We start from the raw sequence: 11,432 nt of genomic DNA, 5'->3' as shown, positions 1-11,432 counted from the left end.
GTTATGTTGTTAAAGTGCATTTCTATGGATCGTTTGGTGATTGGTTTGTACTATGGGCTCGTGATCTTGAATAACTTTATACACAATTTGCATATATTGTGTAATGGCTTCTAAAAAAATGTTTTGATTAGCACTCAACTTCCTGAGATGACTTCTTGTTCTTGCTATTGATGAACTGCTTCTCAGTGATTCTTTGTCATACTTGCACTGGACGACTAAAACGATCGCTATATATGTTGTTATGATGTGTACAGTTTGTGATAACTTTTGTATGAAAAAACAAAAACAAAAACAAATGCAGTAAATATTTGAAATATAATTTTACTGGATGTTTCAAATGTATTTTAACTAAATAAATTCTGAATTGTCAAAGTGTATTTTACTATTGTATTACATATTGTTATTTCAGACAGATTTCACATCTAAAATAATCATTTGTACACAGAGCATTTACAACCAGTGTTATTTTAGTATGATTGAGATAGGGTTTTGTCATTTTTAGCAGTTTTTTTGTATATGTCTATATGTTTAATCATATAGTAATATTAATATTTACACTTTATTAATTTATTTTATTTAGTTTTAGTTACTTCATACTACATCAAGTTTAACATAAATGAGAAATTTAGCTGAAAAAAAAAATTATATATATACATATATACACACACACATTTTATTTCATTACAGAATATTTTATTATACTCCCCTATTATAGAATAAACTTTAACTCAAAATGTACACTGACCCATTTCACATTTGAAACATTTCACATTTTCCAATTTCAGAAATGGCGACTAAGTGTCAGTGAGATAGAAAACGGTCCATTAAGAATGATACCGTATCTTCAGAAAGATGATGGACGTCTTTCAGATAGCAGCCACTGAGTGAGAAAGCTCTGCGCTGTACCAATTTTTCAGACAATTTACTTAATGGCGTCACACTGTTCAGATGTAATTAGGCTTTCGCTGATATTTAATAATTAATGACACAGACAGAGCGGGAAAGAGAACAAGAGCACAAGAAAGAAAGACCTCAAGCCTGTTAGGGAGATGAAAGGCAAGAAATTTCATCAGTTTGTCAAAGTGCCTCACATTTGATCATCTTTAAGTGAAAAATGCTTTTACAATATGTTGAAAAGGCCCTATTTGGTCTCTGATTTCACTGGAATCACTAAAACGGTAGACATTACAAAAAAAAATCTCAAAATGTAATGGCTGTGAAGAAGCAGCTGTGAACAATTCATGTTCAGATATACGTGTTTGACCCACATCATGGCTGCGTTTAACGAGACCAGAGGCAAATGGCTAAAAGAGAAGATAGAAGCATGCACCAGTCAGATGATGCACGTATTGAAGAATAAAAACCATGCTTAACACAAAAGGAGATGCTGCTGAATGAGCTGCTGCTTTCTATCTTACCTCTGAGCCTCGGACTGCTAAAAGGTGCCTCATCAAAAGCCTAAGAAAACCTTGATCAGGCTGACAGGCAACTGCCATTTCCTTCATCTCTGTGGATATCAAAGACTCGTCTGCCTCAGTGGTTTGCAATCCACTCACTCTGCTGGGGAAAGAGATGGCAGAAGACCAATTGGTCCTAATGTTGATCTTACATCTTGTTATCAGAAGCTATGAACTGCCAAGAGCTTACAGTCCAGACACATTTAGGCTGTTGTAAGAGGAACTGGATTGAGTCACAGCCAGTCATTTTTGCAAAATAAACACTTATACAGTGAGCAAGAAAAGTCTCCCAAATGTGATCCTGGATCACAAAACCAGCCATAAGGGTAAATTTTTAAAAATTGAGGTTTATACATCATCTGAAAGCTGAATAAATAAGCTTTCCATTGATGTATGGTTTGTTAGGATTGTTAGGACAATATTTGGTTGAGATACAACTATAATATGAATATCTGGAATCTGAGGGTGCAAAAAAATCAAAATATTGAGAAAATCACCTTTAAAGTTGTCCAAATGAAGTTCTTAGCAATGCATATTAAGTTTTGATATATTTATGGTAGGAAATTTACAAAATACCTTCATGGAACATGATCTTTATTTAATATCCTGATAATTTTGGCATAAAAGAAAAATGGATCATTTTGACCCATACAATGTATTTTTGGCTGTTGCTACAAATATACCCGTGCTACTTAAGATCAGATACATAAGGTCCAGGGTCACAAATGGGTTTGTTATGTGAAAATATATACTAATTTATTTATTTATTTATTTAATTTTCACATGAATTGGCAAGAAACACTTTGATTTTTTAATAATTAAAACCTGAAATTTTGAAATAGGTGTTTTTTTAATGATATTTTCTTATACAAGAAAAAAAGGCATTTACTGTCAGAGTCAAATATTTAATTTACCATTATTATAAAAAATATTTAAATACAGAATGCCATGACTGACCAATCAGAGTCATTTATTTTTTTTTTTCTTTTTTTTTTTTAGGATTAAAGGAGATATCTGTAAACGTATAATGGATTATTAAAGTATAATAATGCATGATAATCTAGTGTTATGCCTCTTTTGTTACAAGAAAACATCTGATTCTGCATTATTTGGTTCCTATATGTTTAACTACTTTGTGCTTTGTACTTATGAAATATAAATTAATGGAAGCTTTTAGCTCAGTGAACATCATGTCACATCCACTAAGCAATCTTGGTTTTCATTATTCTTCTAAGATACAATACAGGTTTGGAAAGATAGACATAATATGTCTGATAGACCCCTCCAGACTGAAAATAGCACATCACCAGTCTGCTCAATAAAACCAACGCTGAACAAAAAACAAGCAAGTCTCCATCAATTATTCTAACAGCAATCAGGAACAAAGTATGAGAGAAAGAGTTTCAGGCTATTGTCATTTCTATGCACTCCTGGCTTCCATTATACAGGAATGATTGGACATCTGAGTGGCCAAAGCCTGCATGCTGTTTGCATCTTATAAAATCTACAGTGCATTTAGCCTCCTTAGATAGAGGCTGCAGGGCCAGCGTGTGTGAATGTATTCACCTTGTCAGTTTAATTGTTGAACTGTCACTCAACAAGGCAACAAGGGTCCATTTATATCCCCTCGGGCTGACGACTGACATGTTCTCCATTCTAGCCATTTCTGGAGACTAACGCAAGACGTAGCGAAAGGCTGGTGATTATGAACAACTTGTGCCTTCCTGGTGTCTAAGAAACTGGTTTAGACTCGGCGTGTTAGTGGGAATTTTCATCATACATCCAAAACAACTATTTTTATTCTGATAAGATTTCATTTTTAAAGGCCTATTTCACCCAAAAATGACAATTCTGTCATAATTTACCTACACTATTTTTTGTGTATCTTAAAAAATATATATATATATATATCTTTACTGTTTTTGTCAATATAAAGAAAATAGACTAGTGCTATTTTAGTATCATTTACAGTTGAGGTCAAAAATTTACATACACCTTGCAGAATCTGCAAAATTAATTATTTTACCTAAATAAGAGGGATGATACAAAATGCATGTTTTTTTTTTTTTTTTTTATTTAGTTTGCATACTTAATTGTTAATACTCTGTTGATACCTGAATGATCCACAGCTGGGTTTTTTTTCTTTTTTTTTTTTTTACTAAAAAAATAGTGACAGTTGTTCATGAGTTCCTTGTTTTTCCTGAACAGTTAAACTGCCTGCTGTTATTCAGAAAAATCCTTCAGGTCCCACAAAAGCATTTTTGTGTATTTGAACCCTTTCCAACAATAGTTTTGAGATCCATCTTTTCAAACTGAGGACAATTGAGGCACTCATGTGCAACTTTTACAGGTTCAAACACTCACTGATGCTCCAGAAGAAAAAAACTATGTATAAAGAAAACTTTTTGAATTTGAAGATCTGGGTAAATGTAACTTATTTTGTTATTTTAAGTATTATTTTAAGTATTGTCAGTAGCTTCTGAAGGGAAGTACTAAACAAAATAAACTATAATATTTAGGCAAAATAAAAAAAATGTAAGAAAAATTTTGTTAAAAAGTTTACACCCCTGGCTTTTAATGCATACTTTTTTCTTCTGAAGCATCAGTGAGTGTTCTGTAACCTTTTGTAATAGTTGCATATGAGTCCCTCAGTTGACTTCTTTAAAATGTAAGTCAACCAATTTTGTAATGACATGAGGGTGTGTAAATGATGACTTTCTTTTTTTTTGTGGTGAGCTATCTATTAAACTCAATATAACTTTGTTTTTCAGGAGAGTGTCACATGTATTAATGGGCAAGATTTGTGTATTTTGCAGCTGATTTGTTTAAGATCTATTTTATGTTTTAAGGACTATTTTATAGCAATATTACAGAAATGGATCACTGGGAAAGGCGTGGATTTTGAGATTCATGGTTATGAATTAAATTATAAAAACAGTGAATAGAAGTGGAGGGGGTGTGATAATATATGGATAACAGACTGAATTACAAGGTGGTGGAGAGCATGACAGCAGCTATTGATGATTTGTTAGAATGTATTACTGTGTAAATTTGTATGGACAGGACAAAAACATTGTAGTGAGTTGTATATACAAAACTACTAGATCAAATATTCTAAAAGGATATGTGGATAAATGTGGATTGCGAAGGTGGGTTATATTATAGGGTGACAGATTGTTTAGGACAAAATAAACATTTGGTTGGCATTTACAGTAGATTTGTTATTTTGTAAGGATTAATAATATATAATGATACAGATGTAATATGTAAAAGACATACTTTTTGAATTGTTTAAGGGGTGGTAAAATAATCTTTTTGTATCCTGCTCCATAGTGTAGTTACTGTTTACAATATTTTATAGATATGGTTTTTCCTTTATGTTGCAATACATTTATTGTATCTATACATTTTGTTTTAAAATAAAAATGAAAGAAAGACTATTTTAACATTACAGAGCCAAAGAAGAAGAAGAAAAAGAAGAAGGAATAAGAAGAAGAAGAAAAACAACAACAACTCTTTTATCATCAGTCTTTAAAAAGAGTGACTTTTGGAAATTAAAAGCTTTATAACTGCTTTTGTCTCTTAGAAAATTAGACATTTTCTGTGTTTAGGTTAAACCAAAATAAAAGGAGTATCGGGCCTGTAATCAGGCTTCAATAACATCTAAGACCAAACCGTGGCTGTGGTCAACTGCACTGGTTTGGATAAGGACGTCTCACCAATGTCCTCAAAACTGAGGTCAAAATGAAGAAAACTTTCTGATATGCATGTCTGAACAATTTGTTTGTCAGACTGTACATTTTTACAGCAAGAAATAACAGCTTTGGTCCTAATTGATATGATTAGTTGAGCAGGTTGCAAAGACCTGAAATCGCACAAACTCCCATTGCAATTTTCTGTTGATCTCAAATGGTTTGGGTTTCTAATTCGTGTCATATGTATACTCCACTTCGCATTTATCCTTTTTACTTGCACATTTAAACTTGTAGCCTCTTTCTATAAACATCTACAGTTCGTTTTTGAGTGAAGTAATCCTTGCACAGCATTTCAGCTCTGCTGAAAACCTATCCTGACTTGTATCTGTCACTCTGCCCTATCTTTGATTTTGCATTAGTGCTATCCTGATCAGTGTAAGCCAGAGGTTATTCTGTGATATATGAGTGCTGTCATGCTGAGGGGACATAGTGGACATCTCTCCATTATGAGGGTCGTCACAGTCACACACATTGTGGTTCATGGCTCAATCCTGCCAAATGCAGATGATTTTAATGCTGAAAAATTGTGGACTGAATAATAAGTGGAAGTATAGGTAGCAAAGCTCTACTCATAACAGCTCTGGTGAACATGTGAACACAATGCTTCCATATGCATCTGACTCATAAACACAGCATGTCCCCTTCTGTATTCATCAGCTAAGAGCTGTCATGTCATTTGAAGGTTTAATTATTAGAGGGCATCACACTTCGGCTGCTTATATTTCACACATTCTGGTTGAGTAGTCACAGTCAACATGCCCTATCTGACTGCTTTCCTAAACTGACATTATGTAAAAAAAAAAAAAAAAAGAAGTGCATTGAATTTCTAAGGATAAACTTCAGTTTCCATCTATAAACTTCAATCTATTTGTGCAAAAACACACTCACATAAGCATGCAATAGCTGAAAAGCATGCACAAAAATACAAACATACATTTCATATTACATTTTTCTAAGTTAGTTAAGATAAAGCACATTTTTGCCAATAAAGCTACTAGCTTAGTATCATTTTTCATTATACGTTTTATCACTAATGACTGCTTAGAGAATCTCTATCACTCTTCTCAGTGAGCATTATGCAGTCTGTTGTAAACAACTTAATCCATTACTGTCTTTACTTCTTGAAACGCTGGCGAGAGCACTTTCACATGTAAAGCATAGCGCCTACTTTCCAAGCTACTGACAGAGGTGCCGGCGGTGGATGTGTATTGATATGAGGAACCAGAAATAGACATTTTGCCCCTTGGATCAGAGCGCAGAATTCATCTTTCATTAGAGCTCTCTTGGCTGATATCCTTTGACACACACACGCACACATACAAACTCATGAATAAACAAGACTGGTGTATTTGTGTATGTGAAAGGAGGGGGGAAACAGTTCACACAGGGATGCAGTGCAAACTAAGGGCATGATCAATTATATAATGGATCATCATCTAGCTCTCCGAAAAATGTTTGACAAATCTGTTTTCATGTAACGCTGGAATAACCTGTCTGAACTCACACACATTTTGAATTTCAGATCTTAGTTTGTCTAAAAAAAAATATCTAATATTTTCTTTTACAATATGCAAGTAAGTATCCATTTGCAGGCTGCAAAAAAGTGCAAACACTGTGTCTAAGTATCCCAACGAGTCTAAAAGTCTTTATTATTCACTTTATTATTCACAACCACTTGCGTCAGCAAATGCAGACTGACGCAAGTGGTGCAAAAATGCCACACTTCAGCTTTAATGATTTTCTAGTAAAGCAGGTACATTTTTTCAAGACACACGTCCTGTTTATTTATCATGTGCCCTATCCAGTCTACCTTATGCTATGAAACTCTCCAGGATTAGTGACGGCATCCACTTCATGTGTTATGACAGCATTCCTATCACTCCAGCTCTAATTCCCTGGAATTATTCACTTGACTTTGACTCACATTCACGTCACGTTGGTGGCACTAAACCTGTTTTTTTTAATCCAGGTATGTCGCATTCGGTCATTCAGCTTCGTCTTGGTTTTAAGCATGGTTGCCTATTCCTGTTACTGAGTCTAATCTGAGAAAGCTGTATCGTAAATCGCTAGCGAGAACAGAGAAACGTGATGGTGAATTTTAATGGTGACATTCATTACAATGATCAATGAAGAGTAAGCCGTCATGGTAAATAGTAGCCCCATGTCTTTCTCCTGCTGTCTGCACACACTGTTCTGCTCTCATAAGCACATAAATGGCCTATTTATTATACACATAAAATACTAAATGACCATGTTTGCCTATTCATTTTAAACTTATCCATATTTAAAGGAACCTGATTTTTACTATACCTATTAATGGTGGGCAGAAATTCCAGATAGACTGAATGATAGAACAAAACTGCAACAGGACGACAGACAGGATGGATGGATGGATGGATGGACGAAATGATAGATAAATAGATAGGCAGACAGATAGAATGATAAATAGATAGACAGACAGATAATAGACAAAACCACTGATAGAAGGATAGGCAAATGGAATAGACACACAAACAAATGACAGAGACAAATGAATGGATGGCTGGATGGATGGACACAAAAAAATGACAGACAGACAGAACACATAAACAAATGAATGAAGAACAAACAAACTAAGACAAACAGATAGACATATGGACAAATTAATAAATGGACAGACAAATAAACAAATGACAGACAAACAGACAGAGAGAAAAAAAGAATGACAGACAGACAGACAAAATGAATGAACCAATGAATGATGAACATACTACTAAGAATTAATTGATGGACAAAAGAATGACAGACCAAAAAGAGCAAAAGACACACAGATGGACAGACAGACACAGAGAAATGACAGACAGACCAATAAAATGATGGCATGAATGATGGATGGATGGACAACACAAACAAATCATCAACAGACAGACAGACAAAGAAAGAAAGAAAGAAAGAAAGAAAGAAAGAAAGAAAGAAAGAAAAAAAAGAACAATAAATAGAATGATAGACAAAAAAAACACATACAGATAGACAGAAGGATAGACAAATAGACAGACAGACAACAGACAAAGACAAGAAAAAGAAAGAAAGAAAGAAAGAAAGAAAGAAAGAAAGAAAGAAAGAGACAAAAAATGAAGGACAAACTAAGGACTGATGATGGACAATTTAATAATAGATTGACAGATGGATGGATTGATGGATGGATGGATGAATGAATGATACAAACAAATGATAGACAAAGATTGACTGACAAAAAGACAAAAAGACAAAAACAGATAGATGGATAGACAGACACAAATGACTGACAGACAGATTAAATGATGACATGGATGATGGATGATGGATTGGCGACAAACAAATTATCAACAGACAGAAAGAAAGAAAGGAAAACTTCACTGAATGTTCTCTTCTTCTAATGAATGTACTTTGTGTGTATTACATGAAATCATACAAAACTAATGAAAAAAAAAAACAGCTGATTATTAATCACTACAATCCTTTCTTCCTGTGTAAATTACCCAGTGGCATTCAGTCACTAAGTTCTGTCCTTAGGAAATGGTATTTCTATGAATGAGTGTCCAGACGCCCACTCCACACATCATGAGTCATTGACTGAGACTTGGTGTTCTCAGAGTCAGTGGGTGCCGCCAACTGTGCACTGTTAGATCACTGCACTGTGAGACATAACCCGAGTTGACTCTCACAGACACGTACACCAAAACACACCATTACACAGCCTCCTGGAATTTAAACTTTTGATTTAAAACTAAAATAAAACAGCATTTATTTATAATTAATCTTAAGATTTGGTAGTTTAGTCTTTATTTGTAAACTTTATTTTTATTTTAAAACATATCACCAAATGGTATCAATATTGTTCTATGTCCTCCCTTCTCAGCCATTGGTAAACATCACCCACTGAACACCACTACAGGGCAACATTTTCTATGCAGCAAACTCTTGGTCTTTTCTAAACAAATAAAGCAGGTGATTCTAGGCCTTGAAACTGTATTTAGCAAATATCTGCAATATGCCCTAAAGTGAGACAGCTCACCATCTGGCACATAATCATTGGGCTTTTAACAGCAGGCAAAACATCTGTGGTCAGAGTCTGATGTCCATTATGGGAAGGCAAAGCTCCGCTGTTGGCTTCAGCGGTGACAGGCTTGAAATCTGAGAATAAGGATCATCAGGGGGAAGGCAGATTGATGCCCTCATGGTCGGGCTAAAGCTGTTTGATACCATCGGCTAGACACAGGTCCCATCTCAATTTGGTGAGCAGTGGAGATAAGCCTGCCAGTACTGTGTGCTAAACCGACCTATCCATCCTGGTGCCAAAAGAATGATAAGAAGCCCAGCGTGACAGTGTGAGCTGGAGGGCTACATGCAAATCTTGCCTCCAAAGTAAATTTTAGTATGGCAGCAAGGTGCAAAAATACCCATCCAGTATGAGACGGCTAAAGAAATACAACTGCCTTCATTTGCACCACATACAAATGCACAAAAATCTGTTCTGATAAAGAAAAACTCATCTACATCTTGGATGGCCTGAGGGTGAGCAAAGGGGGTGATCTATCTATCTATCAATCAATCAATCAATCAATCAATCAATCAATCAATCAATCAATCAATCAATCAATCAATCAATCAATCATCGCTTCATTACTGGCTGGGAGGTTTAAGGGAATATTTAAGCCGCAGGGTGTAAAGATAGTTTAGGGGTTGCTTATTGTGGACTTGGCCTCCTGTGGTCTCTATGGAAACCCCCGTCTGCTTCTGCAGTCTCTGTAAGAATTTAATAGGTATACCTGTGTTCCCACGGTGACCAGACAGGAGATAAAGCTGGTGTCAGTCACAGCTGTTCTTTGAGAACGCATCCTTTATTGCCGGAGCGCACTCATGATTTAATTGCTTGTGAGTAACACTCCGTGTTACAAAATCATCCAGCCAAATCGCAGTGAATAGACCAGTGATTAATAGGAGCACAACGTCTGTATTGTGGAGAAAAGCTGTGAATTTTTCTCATCTCTCTGATCTATTGGATACAGCAGTGCAGTGTGACCTAACATAGCCCTAGTTTGACCATCTTGGTTAAAGGACAACAATTTGAACGAATATGTACCGAGCAATGCCAAAATCTATATTAAGAATTGGATGATAATTTGGTTGTTGTTGTTGTTTTTACTTATATTTTATGATAAAGGATGGATAGAGAGACTGAGATAGAGACATTGCATATATTTCAACAGTTTAAATCTGCTCAGTCACATGTTTCCATCTTGTGATCAAAATGTGAATTGCAGTTAAAAGTGTGTATCATGTAACTTCATCTAACCTCAGCTAATCCCAGCTGGTTCCCTAAATCACTTTCAAGCATGACATACTAATAAATTTCATATTCATTAAGAAAAATAAGGCACAAAATTTAGGATTTGGGGATAATGTCATAATGCCATTTTAGAAAGATGGGCAACTAAATAGTTTAGCCTATTTGAATAGCTTGAAACTGACATTAAAGCAAGGCATCAAAACTGTTGAAACCTAAGATAGTAACTTAAAGTCCTAATCCATCCCAAATCAGATATTCACTGTTTTACTTGACATTTTAAAGTTTTACTGTTGTTACAGAGAAATTTCCAGATGGATTCTGATGTAAAATAGCTGGAGAATACAACTCACATATCATAGTAAGTAAGCAAATAAGCAGTTCTCTAACCTGTAAGATCCATATTCATATCTGGAGGACTTGTCAGAGACAATACTTGAGCTGAAAGAGCACAGAAAAGTTCATTATAAACATTGCATTCACGACCTAGTCTGTCTCAATAAATTAATAAACACACACGCATAACAACTCTAAAATAAAAAAAGTTAGGTAAGTCCCTTCTTGTGAACTCTTTGTGTACTGAGCCCCCCCAAAAAGCAACAAACTAACAGATTTTTCAATACTAATGGCTGTCAAAACAGCGCTAGCCTACAATTACTTATCAAAGTCAATGTCAAATGTGTGTTTAGACAGGTCATAGCTTACATTTTCCTATAATAAGGGTTATAAATCGGACGCAATTGAAATATTTATTTTATTTTTCTAAACAACTAACGTTTTCCGTCGTTCTTCGTGGTAAGTCTGTTAACTGAACTCAAACAATCAATTACACAATCAATAACAGCGGTCGCGTGGCTTAAGCGCCAAACAAAAGCTAAAAGAATTTAAAGGGGCCGTGATCATTTTGATCGTAAC

The 11,432-nt window shown here is 34.9% G+C and overlaps 1 long non-coding RNA gene across 1 annotated transcript; it reads right to left on the bottom strand.

Moving 5' to 3' along the window:
• Window positions 1-749: 749 nt before the first annotated feature.
• Window positions 750-11,344, bottom strand: LOC127164553 (uncharacterized). Its single transcript, XR_007827678.1, has 4 exons — window positions 11,223-11,344; window positions 10,908-10,958; window positions 1,419-1,560; window positions 750-1,304 (listed from the first exon to the last, which is right to left on the bottom strand). It is a non-coding gene; the product is annotated as an uncharacterized LOC127164553 (long non-coding RNA).
• Window positions 11,345-11,432: the final 88 nt, after the last annotated feature.

This window comes from Labeo rohita, chromosome 4, assembly GCF_022985175.1.
Source record: "Labeo rohita strain BAU-BD-2019 chromosome 4, IGBB_LRoh.1.0, whole genome shotgun sequence".
Lineage (NCBI taxonomy): Eukaryota > Metazoa > Chordata > Actinopteri > Cypriniformes > Cyprinidae > Labeo > Labeo rohita.
Note: the sequence above shows the minus strand (reverse complement) of the source record. Positions and strands in the feature narration are given on the sequence as shown.